This window comes from Pseudophryne corroboree, unplaced genomic scaffold (genome assembly GCF_028390025.1).
Source record: "Pseudophryne corroboree isolate aPseCor3 unplaced genomic scaffold, aPseCor3.hap2 scaffold_2796, whole genome shotgun sequence".
NCBI classification, from domain to species: Eukaryota; Metazoa; Chordata; class Amphibia; order Anura; family Myobatrachidae; genus Pseudophryne; species Pseudophryne corroboree.
The window spans coordinates 28,550-39,391 of NW_026969459.1; the positions used below are offsets into that span (position 1 = coordinate 28,550).

The following is a 10,842-nucleotide window of genomic DNA, read 5'->3' on the forward strand; positions in this document are numbered from 1 at the left end:
TTTTCTCTTTTCATATGCAGACGAGGGTTGAAGCCAACTTTGACCCACTGCTTGGATGACATCACCGTATGCAAATCCATCTGCTGCAGGCCTTCCCCCAGGAATGCTTGCACTAGTTGTTGCATTTGGTTTGTTGTTTGGGGGTGCTTCATTATTAGGCAGCCTTCTGCCCTCCCATGTTCATCTGAAAATATGTGTTCTCCCTGCAGTTGTTGTCCCCAGATGAGAGTTCCCTTGTGCTGCCTCAGTTGAATCTCCTTTACTTGACAGAGATGTGCCTGAGCAGCGGCCCTCCCCAGCCCTATCCCAAATCATACTTATTTTGCATAGGAGATACCATGGTCATGAAGATTGTTCTCCCAGGGTGAGGTTCATTCATTGCATTCTGGGTATGCTGACCCCTGTGATTTCCCCAAATGTGGGAAACTCGACTGCATTATTTGTGGTAGTGGGGGACTGTGTTTGTGCTTTCCTCTGGTCAGCTCTGGTAAAAGTCAGATTTATTTGTCTCAGATCTTCCTCTAGCCTTGTTCTTCTTTCGAGAGTTCCCTTGTGCTGCCTCAGTTGAATCTCCTTCACTTGACAGGGGGGTACCCGAGCAGCGACCCTCCCCAGCTCTAGCCCAACTTCTACTTACCTGGCAGGTGAGATACTATGATCATGTAGGTGCTTCTCCCAGGGCAAGGCTCACCCATTGCACTCTGGGTGTGCTGCTCCTGCGATTTCCCCAAATGTGGGAAACTTGACTGCATAATTTGTGTTTCCCCTGGTCGGCTCTCGTATAATTCAGATCTCTTTGTCTCAGGTCTCTCTCCAGCCTAGTTTGCTGTCTGTTTCAACTTCTCTTTTCTTGAGCCGCTCCCTTCTATGCCCTTGCGCACTATCCTGACTTTGTCCGTCTGCTTACTTTGTGCCTTCCAATGCACAATGCAAACTACAGGTAGTGCTGCAGGGCCCACACCCTTTTACTTGCCGTTCAGAGCAGCTCTGGAGCTGTTACAGTGCCCAGCTGCTGCAAGAAATCAGCTTGAATGCTTCAGGGGCTGGGGCATAGCCAACATGAGCCCCACACCGAAGGAGGGTGGAGGTGTTTAATGCGAACTAGGGGTCATCCAAGCGCCGCAAAAGGCCGCCATGCCCTGCACGCCCCTTTTCTCTTTTCATATGCAGACGAGGGTTGAAGCCAACTTTGACCCACTGCTTGGATGACATCACTATATGCAAATCCATCTGCTGCAGGCCTTCCCCCAGGAATGCTTGTACTAGTTGTTGCATTTGGTTTGTTGTTTGGGGGTGCTTCAGTATTAGGCAGCCTTCTGCCCTCCCATGTTTATCTGAAAATATGTGTTCTCCCTGCAGTTGTTGTCCCCAGATGAGAGTTCCCTTGTGCTGCCTCAGTTGAATCTCCTTTACTTGACAGAGATGTGCCTGAGCAGCGGCCCTCCCCAACCCTATCCCAAATCATACTTATTTTGCATAGGCGATACCATGGTCATGAAGATTGTTCTCCCAGGGTGAGGTTCATTCATTGCATTCTGGGTATGCTGACCCCTGTGATTTCCCCAAATGTGGGAAACTCGACTGCATTATTTGTGGCAGTGGGGGACTGTGTTTGTGCTTTCCTCTGGACAGCTCTGGTAAAAGTCAGATTTCTTTGTCTCAGATCTTCCTCTAGCCTTGTTCTTCTTTCGAGAGTTCCCTTGTGCTGCCTCAGTTGGATCTCTTTAACTTGACAGGGGGGTGCCCGAGCAGCGACCCTCCCCAGCTCTAGCCCAACTCCTACTTACTTGCCAGGTGAGATACTATGATCATGAAGGATCTTCTCCCAGGGCAAGGCTCACCCATTGCACTCTGGGTGTGGTGCCCCTGCGATTTCCCCAAATGTGGGAAGCTTGACTGCATAATTTGTGTTTCCCCTGGTCGGCTCTCGTATAATTCAGATCTCTTTGTCTCAGGTCTCTCTCCAGCCTAGTTTGCTGTCTGTTTCCACTTCTTTTTTCATGAGCCCCTCCCTTTTATACCCTTGTGCACTATCCTGACTTCTCCTCCTGTCTGCTTACTTTGTGCCTTCCAATGCACAATGCAAACTACAGGTAGTGCTGTAGGGCCCACACCCTTTTACTTGCCGTACAGAGCAGCTCTGGAGCTGTTACAGTGCCCAGCTACTGCAAGAAATCAGCTTGAATGCTTCAGGGGCTGGGGCACAGCCAACATGAGCCCCACACCGAAGGAGGGTGGAGGTGTTTAATGTGAACTAGGGGTCATCCAAGCACCGCAAAAGGCCGCCATGCCCTGCACGCCCCTTTTCTCTTTTCATATGCAGACGAGGGTTGAAGCCAACTTTGACCCACTGCTTGGATGACATCACCGTATGCAAATCCATCTGCTGCAGGCCTTCCCCCAGGAATGCTTGCACTAGTTGTTGCATTTGGTTTGTTGTTTGGGGGTGCTTCAGTATTAGGCAGCCTTCTGCCCTCCCATGTTCATCTGAAAATATGTGTTCTCCCTGCAGTTGTTGTCCCCAGATGAGAGTTCCCTTGTGCTGCCTCAGTTGAATCTCCTTTACTTGACAGAGATGTGCCTGAGCAGCGGCCCTCCCCAGCCCTATCCCAAATCATACTTATTTTGCATAGGAGATACCATGGTCATGAAGATTGTTCTCCCAGGGTGAGGTTCATTCATTGCATTCTGGGTATGCTGACCCCTGTGATTTCCCCAAATGTGGGAAACTCGACTGCATTATTTGTGGTAGTGGGGGACTGTGTTTGTGCTTTCCTCTGGTCAGCTCTGGTAAAAGTCAGATTTATTTGTCTCAGATCTTCCTCTAGCCTTGTTCTTCTTTCGAGAGTTTCCTTGTGCTGCCTCAGTTGGATCTCTTTCACTTGACAGGGGGGTGCCCGAGCAGCGACCCTCCCCAGCTCTAGCCCAACTCCTACTTACCTGCCAGGTGAGATACTATGATCATGAAGGTGCTTCTCCCAGGGCAAGGCTCACCCATTGCACTCTGATTTCCCCAAATGTGGGAAGCTTGACTGCATAATTTGTGTTTCCCCTGGTCGGCTCTCGTATAATTCAGATCTCTTTGTCTCAGGTCTCTCTCCAGCCTAGTTTGCTGTCTGTTTCCACTTCTTTTTTCATGAGCCCCTCCCTTTTATACCCTTGTGCACTATCCTGACTTCTCCTCCTGTCTGCTTACTTTGTGCCTTCCAATGCACAATGCAAACTACAGGTAGTGCTGCAGGGCCCACACCCTTTTACTTGCCGTACAGAGCAGCTCTGGAGCTGTTACAGTGCCCAGCTGCTGCAAGAAATCAGCTTGAATGCTTCAGGGGCTGGGGCATAGCCAACATGAGCCCCACACCGAAGGAGGGTGGAGGTGTTTAATGCGAACTAGGGGTCATCCAAGCGCCGCAAAAGGCCGCCATGCCCTGCACGCCCCTTTTCTCTTTTCATATGCAGACGAGGGTTGAAGCCAACTTTGACCCACTGCTTGGATGACATCACCGTATGCAAATCCATCTGCTGCAGGCCTTCCCCCAGGAATGCTTGCACTAGTTGATGCATTTGGTTTGTTGTTTGGGGGTGCTTCAGTATTAGGCAGCCTTCTCCCCTCCCATGTTCATCTGAAAATATGTGTTCTCCCTGCAGTTGTTGTCCCCAGATGAGAGTTCCCTTGTGCTGCCTCAGTTGAATCTCCTTTACTTGACAGAGATGTGCCTGAGCAGCGGCCCTCCCCAGCCCTATCCCAAATCATACTTATTTTGCATAGGAGATACCATGGTCATGAAGATTGTTCTCCCACGGTGAGGTTCATTCATTGCATTCTGGGTATGCTGACCCCTGTGATTTCCCCAAATGTGGGAAACTCGACTGCTTTATTTGTGGTAGTGGGGGACTGTGTTTGTGCTTTCCTCTGGTCAGCTCTGGTAAAAGTCAGATTTCTTTGTCTCAGATCTTCCTTTAGCCTTGTTCTTCTTTCGAGAGTTCCCTTGTGCTGCCTCAGTTGGATCTCCTTCACTTGACAGGGGGGTACCCGAGCAGCGACCCTCCCCAGCTCTAGCCCAACTTCTACTTACCTGGCAGGTGAGATACTATGATCATGTAGGTGCTTCTCCCAGGGCAAGGCTCACCCATTGCACTCTGGGTGTGCTGCTCCTGCGATTTCCCCAAATGTGGGAAACTTGACTGCATAATTTGTGTTTCCCCTGGTCGGCTCTCGTATAATTCAGATCTCTTTGTCTCAGGTCTCTCTCCAGCCTAGTTTGCTGTCTGTTTCAACTTCTCTTTTCTTGAGCCGCTCCCTTCTATGCCCTTGCGCACTATCCTGACTTCTCCCGTCTGCTTACTTTGTGCCTTCCAATGCACAATGCAAACTACAGGTAGTGCTGCAGGGCCCACACCCTTTTACTTGCCGTTCAGAGCTGCTCTGGAGCTGTTACAGTGCCCAGCTGCTGCAATAAATCAGCTTGAATGCTTCAGGGGATGGGGCATGGCCAACATGAGCCCCACACCAAAGGAGGGTGGGGTGTTTAATGCGAACTAGGGGTCATCCAAGCACCGCAAAAGGCCGCCATGCCCTGCACGCCCCTTTTCTCTTTTCATATGCAGATGAGGGTTGAAGCCAACTTTGACCCACTGCTTGGATGACATCACCGTATGCAAATCCGTCTTCTGCAGAACTTCCCCCAGGAATGCTTGCACTAGTTGTTGCATTTGGTTTGTTGTTTGGGGGTGCTTCAGTATTAGGCAGCCTTCTGCCCTCCCATGTTCATCTGAAAATATGTGTTCTCCCTGCAGTTGTTGTCCCCAGATGAGAGTTCCCTTGTGCTGCCTCAGTTGAATCTCCTTTACTTGACAGAGATGTGCATGAGCAGCGGCCCTCCCCAGCCCTATCCCAAATCATACTTATTTTGCATAGGAGATACCATGGTCATGAAGATTACTCTCCCAGGGTGAGGTTCATTCATTGCATTCTGGGTATGCTGACCCCTGTGATTTCCCCAAATGTGGGAAACGTGACTGCTTTATTTGTTGGTAGTGGGGGACTGTGTTTGTGTTTTCCTCTGATCTCTGGTAAAAGTCAGATTTCTTTGTTTCAGATCTTCCTCTAGCCTTGTTCTTCTTTCGAGAGTTTCCTTGTGCTGCCTCAGTTGGATCTCCTTCACTTGACAGGGGGGTGCCCGAGCAGCGACCCTCCCCAGCTCTAGCCCAACTCCTACTTACCTGCCAGGTGAGATACTATGATCATGAAGGTGCTTCTCCCAGGGCAAGGCTCACCCATTGCACTCTGGGTGTGCTGCCCCTGCGATTTCCCCAAATGTGGGAAACTTGACTGCATAATTTGTGTTTCCCCTGGTCAGGTCTCGTATAATTCAGATCTCTTTGTCTCAGGTCTCTCTCCTGCCTAGTTTGCTGTCTGTTTCCACTTCTCTTTTCTTGAGCCGCTCCCTTCTATGCCCTTGCGCACTATCCTGACTTCTCCTCCTTTCTGCTTACTTTGTGCCTTCCAACGCACAATGCGAACTACAGGTAGTGCTGCAGGGCCCACACCCTTTTACTTGCCTTACAGAGCAGCTCTGGAGCTGTTACAGTGCCCAGCTGCTGCAAGAAATCAGCTTGAATGCTTCAGGGGCTGGGGCATAGCCAACATGAGCCCCACACCGAAGGAGGGTGGAGGTGTTTAATGCAAACTAGGGGTCAGCCAAGTGCTGCAAAAGGCCACCATGCCCTGCACGCCTCTTTTCTCTTTTCATATGCAGACGAGGGTTGAAGCCAACTTTGACCCACTGCTTGGATGACATCACCATATGCAAATCTATCTGCTGCAGGCCTTCCCCCAGGAATGCTTGCACTAGTTGTTGCATTTGGTTTGTTGTTTGGGGGTGCTTCAGTATTAGGCAGCCTTCTGCCCTCCCATGTTCATCTGAAAATATGTGTTCTCCCTGCAGTTGTTGTCCCCAGATGAGAGTTCCCTTGTGCTGCCTCAGTTGAATCTCCTTTACTTGACAGAGATGTGCCTGAGCAGCGGCCCTCCGCAGCCATATCCCAAATCATACTTATTTTGCATAGGAGATACCATTGTTATGAAGATTGTTCTCCCAGGGTGCGGTTCATTCATTGCACTCTGGGTATGCTGACCCCTGTGATTTCCCCAAATGTGGGAAACTCGACTGCATTATTTGTGGTAGTGGTGGACTGTGTTTGTGCTTTCCTCTGGTCAGCTCTGGTAAAAGTCAGATTTCTTTGTCTCAGATCTTCCTCTAGCCTTGTTCTTCTTTCGAGAGTTCCTTTGTGCTGCCTCAGTTGGATCTCCTTCACTTGACAGGGGGGTGCCCGAGCAGCGACCCTCCCCAGCTCTAGCCCAACTCCTACTTACCTGCCAGGTGAGATACTATGATCATGAAGGTGCTTCTCCAAGGGCAAGGCTCACCCATTGCACTCTGGGTGTGCTGCTCCTGCGATTTCCCCAAATGTGGGAAACTTGACTGCATAATTTGTGTTTCCCCTGGTCAGGTCTCGTATAATTCAGATATCTTTGTCTCAGGTCTCTCTCCAGCCTAGTTTGCTGTCTGTTTCCACTTCTCTTTTCTTGAGCCGCTCCCTTCTATGCCCTTGCGCACTATCCTGACTTCTCCTCCTTTCTGCTTACTTTGTGCCTTCCAACGCACAATGCGAACAACAGGTAGTGCTGCAGGGCCCACACCCTTTTACTTGCCTTACAGAGCAGCTCTGGAGCTGTTACAGTGCCCAGCTGCTGCAAGAAATCAGCTTGAATGCTTCAGGGGCTGGGGCATAGCCAACATGAGCCCCACACCGAAGGAGGGTGGAGGTGTTTAATGCAAACTAGGGGTCAGCCAAGTGCCGCAAAAGGCCACCATGCCCTGCACGCCCCTTTTCTCTTTTCATATGCAGACGAGGGTTGAAGCCAACTTTGACCCACTGCTTGGATGACATCACCATATGCAAATCTATCTGCTGCAGGCCTTCCCCCAGGAATGCTTGCACTAGTTGTTGCATTTGGTTTGTTGTTTGGGGGTGCTTCAGTATTAGGCAGCCTTCTGCTCTCCCATGTTCATCTGAAAATATGTGTTCTCCCTGCAGTTGTTGTCCCCAGATGAGAGTTCCCTTGTGCTGCCTCAGTTGAATCTCCTTTACTTGACAGAGATGTGCCTGAGCAGCGGCCCTCCCCAGCCCTATCCCAAATCATACTTATTTTGCATAGGAGATACCATGGTCATAAAGATTGTTCTCCCAGGGTGAGGTTCATTCATTGCATTCTGGGTATGCTGACCCCTGTGATTTCCCCAAATGTGGGAAACTCAACTGCATTATTTGTGGTAGTGGGGGACTGTGTTTGTGTTTTCCTCTGGTCAGCTCTGGTAAAAGTCAGATTTCTTTGTCTCAGATCTTCCTCTAGCCTTGTTCTTCTTTCGAGAGTTCCATTGTGCTGCCTCAGTTTGATCTCCTTCACTTGACAGGGGGGTACCCGAGCAGCGACCCTCCCCAGCTCTAGCCCAACTCCTACATACCTGCCAGGTGAGATACTATGATCATGAAGGTGCTTCTCCCAGGGCAAGGCTCACCCATTGCACTCTGGGTGTGCTGCTCCTGTGATTTCCCCAAATGTGGGAAACTTGACTGCATAATTTGTGTTTCCCCTGGTCGGCTCTCGTATAATTCAGATCTCTTTGTCTCAGGTCTCTCTCCAGCCTAGTTTGCTGTCTGTTTCCACTTCTCTTTTCTTGAGCCGCTGCCTTCTATGCCCTTGTGCACTCTCCTGACTTCACCTGTCTGCTTACTTTGTGCCTTCCAACGCACAATGCAAACTACAGGTAGTGCTGCAGGGCCAACACCCTTTTACTTGCCTTACAGAGCAGCTCTGGAGCTGTTACAGTGCCCAGCTGCTGCAAGAAATCAGCTTGAATGCTTCAGGGGCTGGGGCATAGCCAACATGAGCCCCACACCGACGGAGGGTGGAGGTGTTTAATGCTAACTAAGGGTCATCCAAGCGCCGCAAAAGGCCGCCATGCCCTGCATACCCCTTTTCTCTTTTCATATGCAGATGAGGGTTCCAGCCAACTTTGGCCCACTGCTTGGATGACATCACCGTATGCAAATCCGTCTTCTGCAGACCTTTTCCCAGGAATGCTTGTACTAGTTGTTGCATTTGGTTTGTTGTTTGGGGGTGCTTCAGTATTAGGCAGCCTTCTGCTCTCCCATGTTCATCTGAAAATATGTGTTCTCCCTGCAGTTGTTGTCCCCAGATGAGAGTTCCCTTGTGCTGCCTCAGTTGAATCTCCTTTACTTGACAGAGATGTGCCTGAGCAGCGGCCCTCCCCAGCCCTATCCCAAATCATACTTATTTTGCATAGGAGATACAATTGTCATGAAGATTGTTCTCCCAGGGTGAAGTTCATTCATTGCATTCTGGGTATGCTGACCCCTGTGATTTCCCCAAATGTGGGAAACTCGACTGCATTATTTGTGGTAGTGGGGGACTGTGTTTGTGCTTTCCTCTGGTCAGCTCTGGTAAAAGTCAGATTTCTTTGTCTCAGATCTTCCTCTAGCCTTGTTCTTTTTTCGAGAGTTTCCTTGTGCTGCCTCAGTTGGATCTCCTTCACTTGACAGGGGGGTGCCCGAACAGCGACCCTCCCCAGCTCTAGCCCAACTCCTACTTACCTGCCAGGTGAGATACTATGATCAGGAAGGTGCTTCTCCCAGGGCAAGGCTCACCCAATGCACTCTGGGTGTGCTGCTCCTACGATTTCCCCAAATGTGGGACACTTGATTACATAATTTGTGTTTCCTCTGGTCGGCTCTCGTATAATTCAGATCTCTTTGTCTCAGGTCTCTCTCCAGCCTAGTTTGCTGTCTGTTTCCACTTCTCTTTTCTTGAGCCGCTCCCTTCTATGCCCTTGTGCACTATCCTGACTTCTCCCGTCTGCTTACTTTGTGCCTTCCAACGCACAATGCAAACTACAGGTAGTGCTGCAGGGCCCACACCCTTTTACTTGCTTTACAGAGCAGCTCTGGAGCTGTTACAGTGCCCAGCTGCTGCAAGAAATCAGCTTGAATGCTTCAGGGGCTGGGGCATAGCCAACATGAGCCCCACACCGAAGGAAGGTGGAGGTGTTTAATGCGAACTAGGGGTCATCCAAGCGCCGCAAAAGGCCGCCATGCCCTGCACACCCCTTTTTTATTTTCATATGCAGACGAGGGTTGAAGCCAACTTTGACCCACTGCTTGGATGACATCACCATATGCAAATCCATCTGCTGCAGGCCTTCCCCCAGGAATGCTTGCACTAGTAGTTGCATTTGATTTGTTGTTTGGGGGTGCTTCAGTATTAGGCAGCCTTCTGCCCTCCCATGTTCATCTGAAAATATGTGTTCTCCCTGCAGTTGTTGTCCCCAGATGAGAGTTCCCTTGTGTTGCCTCAGTTGAATCTCCTTTACTTGACAGAGATGTGCCTGAGCAGCGGCCCTCCCCAGCCCTATCCCAAATCATACTTATTTTGCATAGGAGATACCATGGTCATGAAGATTGTTCTCCCAGGGTGAGGTTCATTCATTGCACTCTGGGTATGCTGACCCCTGTGATTTCCCCAAATGTGGGAAACTCGACTGCATTATTTGTGGTAGTGGGGGACTGCGTTTGTGCTTTCCTCTGGTCAGCTCTGGTAAAAGTCAGATTTCTTTGTCTCAGATCTTCCTCTAGCCTTGTTCTTCTTTCGAGAGTTCCCTTGTGCTGCCTCAGTTGGATCTCCTTCACTTGACAGGGGGTGCCCGAGCAGCAATCCTCCACAGCTCTAGCCCAACTCCTACTTACCTGCCAGGTGAGATACTATGATCTTCACTGTTAGGGCAATCAGGATGTGGAATTCCCTGCCTGGGAAGGTGGTAATGGCGGACTCTGTAATTGGATTTAAAAAAGGAATGGATACATTTCTGAATGAAAAAGCTATCCAAGGTTATAATACTTAAAATATCAACATGGTTAATCCGGGGGTAACATGAGTTATAGTAGCTAACTAGTCATAAAACATTATTCAGCAAGTATGTAGAATCATCACAACTTAAAACAGGTTGAACACGATGGGCAATTTGCCTCTATTCAACCTCAAAAACTATGTTACTATATGTTACTATATTACTATGTTACTGTAGTATACAGAACACCACAATGTAATGAGCAGTGATAGTGAGCACTGATGAGGATACTAGAACTGACACTGAGCAGCAAGATGCAGCACTGGACTATTAGTAATGTACTGTAGTATGCTGAGCACCACAATGCAGCACAAGACAATGAGCAGTGATACTGAGCACTGATGAGGATACTACTGAGAACTGACACTGAGCAGGAGAGACACACTACTAGTATTACTGAGCAGCAATAAGTAACCACTGATACTGAGCACTGATATTGAGATTTCCACTGAGAGAACATAGCCACGTCCTCTCCGCTCTCTCTTCAATGCACGAGTAAAAATGGCGGCAACGCGCAGCTCTTTATATGGAATCCGAATCTCGCGAGAATCCGACAGCGGGATGATGACATTTTCCCTTGTTCAGGTTTTCCGAGTCAGGCGGGAACAACCGAGCCTGCCTCGGACCAGTGTAAACCACGTGGAGTTCGTCGGGAATTCGGTTCTCGGAGAACCGAACCCGCTCCTCTCTACCTTATACCCATCAATTTTTTTATTTTCAATCTAAGCCCCTGCAGTTTTCTGTAAGCATCTGCTTCGCTATGATGATCAACAAGTCACAAGGGCAAACACTCAGGGCTTGAGGCGTAGATCTTAGGACCAGCTGCTACAAGCATGGCAGAGGTGTCACTATC

General features: G+C 49.5%; 16 non-coding genes across 16 annotated transcripts; all 16 read left to right on the forward strand.

Annotated features, from left to right (window-relative positions):
• The first annotated feature begins 313 nt into the window (after positions 1-313).
• Positions 314-477, forward strand: LOC135014263 (U1 spliceosomal RNA). Its single transcript, XR_010212807.1, has one exon. It is a non-coding gene; the product is annotated as a U1 spliceosomal RNA (small nuclear RNA).
• A 152-nt stretch (positions 478-629) lies between these two features.
• On the forward strand, positions 630-792 carry LOC135014243 (U1 spliceosomal RNA). The gene has a single exon (XR_010212791.1). It is a non-coding gene; the product is annotated as a U1 spliceosomal RNA (small nuclear RNA).
• A 671-nt stretch (positions 793-1,463) lies between these two features.
• Positions 1,464-1,627, forward strand: LOC135014236 (U1 spliceosomal RNA). The gene has a single exon (XR_010212784.1). It is a non-coding gene; the product is annotated as a U1 spliceosomal RNA (small nuclear RNA).
• A 152-nt stretch (positions 1,628-1,779) lies between these two features.
• On the forward strand, positions 1,780-1,942 carry LOC135014259 (U1 spliceosomal RNA). The gene has a single exon (XR_010212803.1). It is a non-coding gene; the product is annotated as a U1 spliceosomal RNA (small nuclear RNA).
• A 674-nt stretch (positions 1,943-2,616) lies between these two features.
• Positions 2,617-2,780, forward strand: LOC135014268 (U1 spliceosomal RNA). The gene has a single exon (XR_010212812.1). It is a non-coding gene; the product is annotated as a U1 spliceosomal RNA (small nuclear RNA).
• Positions 2,781-3,752: 972 nt separating this feature from the next.
• LOC135014237 (U1 spliceosomal RNA) lies at positions 3,753-3,916 on the forward strand. The gene has a single exon (XR_010212785.1). It is a non-coding gene; the product is annotated as a U1 spliceosomal RNA (small nuclear RNA).
• A 152-nt stretch (positions 3,917-4,068) lies between these two features.
• LOC135014244 (U1 spliceosomal RNA) lies at positions 4,069-4,231 on the forward strand. Its single transcript, XR_010212792.1, has one exon. It is a non-coding gene; the product is annotated as a U1 spliceosomal RNA (small nuclear RNA).
• A 670-nt stretch (positions 4,232-4,901) lies between these two features.
• LOC135014248 (U1 spliceosomal RNA) lies at positions 4,902-5,066 on the forward strand. The gene has a single exon (XR_010212794.1). It is a non-coding gene; the product is annotated as a U1 spliceosomal RNA (small nuclear RNA).
• A 149-nt stretch (positions 5,067-5,215) lies between these two features.
• Positions 5,216-5,378, forward strand: LOC135014245 (U1 spliceosomal RNA). Its single transcript, XR_010212793.1, has one exon. It is a non-coding gene; the product is annotated as a U1 spliceosomal RNA (small nuclear RNA).
• A 674-nt stretch (positions 5,379-6,052) lies between these two features.
• On the forward strand, positions 6,053-6,216 carry LOC135014238 (U1 spliceosomal RNA). The gene has a single exon (XR_010212786.1). It is a non-coding gene; the product is annotated as a U1 spliceosomal RNA (small nuclear RNA).
• Positions 6,217-6,368: 152 nt separating this feature from the next.
• On the forward strand, positions 6,369-6,531 carry LOC135014249 (U1 spliceosomal RNA). Its single transcript, XR_010212795.1, has one exon. It is a non-coding gene; the product is annotated as a U1 spliceosomal RNA (small nuclear RNA).
• A 674-nt stretch (positions 6,532-7,205) lies between these two features.
• Positions 7,206-7,369, forward strand: LOC135014233 (U1 spliceosomal RNA). Its single transcript, XR_010212781.1, has one exon. It is a non-coding gene; the product is annotated as a U1 spliceosomal RNA (small nuclear RNA).
• A 152-nt stretch (positions 7,370-7,521) lies between these two features.
• On the forward strand, positions 7,522-7,684 carry LOC135014253 (U1 spliceosomal RNA). The gene has a single exon (XR_010212798.1). It is a non-coding gene; the product is annotated as a U1 spliceosomal RNA (small nuclear RNA).
• A 671-nt stretch (positions 7,685-8,355) lies between these two features.
• On the forward strand, positions 8,356-8,519 carry LOC135014252 (U1 spliceosomal RNA). Its single transcript, XR_010212797.1, has one exon. It is a non-coding gene; the product is annotated as a U1 spliceosomal RNA (small nuclear RNA).
• Positions 8,520-8,671: 152 nt separating this feature from the next.
• LOC135014258 (U1 spliceosomal RNA) lies at positions 8,672-8,834 on the forward strand. The gene has a single exon (XR_010212802.1). It is a non-coding gene; the product is annotated as a U1 spliceosomal RNA (small nuclear RNA).
• Positions 8,835-9,505: 671 nt separating this feature from the next.
• Positions 9,506-9,669, forward strand: LOC135014240 (U1 spliceosomal RNA). Its single transcript, XR_010212788.1, has one exon. It is a non-coding gene; the product is annotated as a U1 spliceosomal RNA (small nuclear RNA).
• Positions 9,670-10,842: the final 1,173 nt, after the last annotated feature.